The sequence below is a fragment of the Olea europaea genome, unplaced genomic scaffold (assembly GCF_002742605.1).
Source record: "Olea europaea var. sylvestris unplaced genomic scaffold, O_europaea_v1 scaffold37321, whole genome shotgun sequence".
Lineage (NCBI taxonomy): Eukaryota > Viridiplantae > Streptophyta > Magnoliopsida > Lamiales > Oleaceae > Olea > Olea europaea.
The window spans coordinates 1-1,127 of NW_019256661.1; the positions used below are offsets into that span (position 1 = coordinate 1).

General features: G+C 34.9%; 1 long non-coding RNA gene across 1 annotated transcript; it reads right to left on the minus strand.

The window, feature by feature from the left end:
- Window positions 1-110: 110 nt before the first annotated feature.
- Window positions 111-1,116, minus strand: LOC111386797. The gene is made up of 3 exons (XR_002701325.1): window positions 675-1,116; window positions 475-588; window positions 111-388 (listed from the first exon to the last, which is right to left on the minus strand). It is a non-coding gene; the product is annotated as an uncharacterized LOC111386797 (long non-coding RNA).
- Between the last annotated feature and the right edge of the window lie 11 nt (window positions 1,117-1,127).

Here is a 1,127-nt window from a genome sequence, read left to right on the forward strand (position 1 = left end):
CCCCCCCCCCCCCCCCCCCCCCAAAAAAAATAAAAATAAAATAAAATAAAATAAAATCTTACCCATCTCCAAAACAAAAGTTCATGGGTAACTTTTTTATGTGGAATTTTTTTTAATACATATATTAACCCAGCCCAAATTATGATTTAGCCCACCTCAACAAAATATACTAGCTCCGCCCCTGATTCATACTATGATCAATAACAAAAAATATTACCAAGATAGACAGAATAACAATATGTGCACTTTACTGCATTAGAAATGGTTTTCCAAGTGGACGAGCACCATGGAGAATCCTAAATTATAGCTAAGAATGTTAAATGCAAATTCATGTACCAACCTTCCTCCAGGGACCTGATTTTGTTGTCATTGGGACTTGATTTTCAGACTGCAAAAACAAAACTGGACATTAGGGCACTAAGAACAACAAAAGGGAATAAGCTAGACATGGGCATAACCATAAAGGGAGAAAACCTCTTCAAACTTTTCAAAGTTTTGAGTATCCAACTCATCATTAACTTCTGGAATGAATGCAGCTTTCATTTGATACAACTTATCCCATTCATTGCCTTTGAACCACCGGTGAGCCTGGAAAGGTGGTGCAACAGGCAGTTCAAAGTCAGCTTGACATTATGAGTCCTAAAAAGATACCAATAAGACACTTCATAAAGCACCTTAATTTCAGAAGCGCCTCTTGTTCCAAGCCTCTGCTCTACATTACATAAGAGCTTGCAGATAAGATCTTTTGCTTCTGGCGAAATCTTTACCTCTTCCGGAAATTTTAAATGAGTTCTCCAGTTTACTATCTACACCAAAATAATAGTGATGCAATATTATAAGAGTTTTTATTTAATATAGTCTTCAATTTTACGGATTATGTTAGGAAACTTAATCATGTTTTATTTAATAGTTTTTATTAAATATTTGCAACTTAGAATAGAATCTTTTGAAACTCTATATAAAGGGGCTTTTGCTTCATAATAGAACAAAATTTGAATATGAAATAAATAGATCTCTCTCCCCAATTTCAATCTTCCCCTCTCTCTCCTTTCCCCTTCTCCTACAATTCTTCTATTGTATTCTACGTCAATTTGGTATCAGAGCTCAAATTGTTTCCTTTGGCCAAC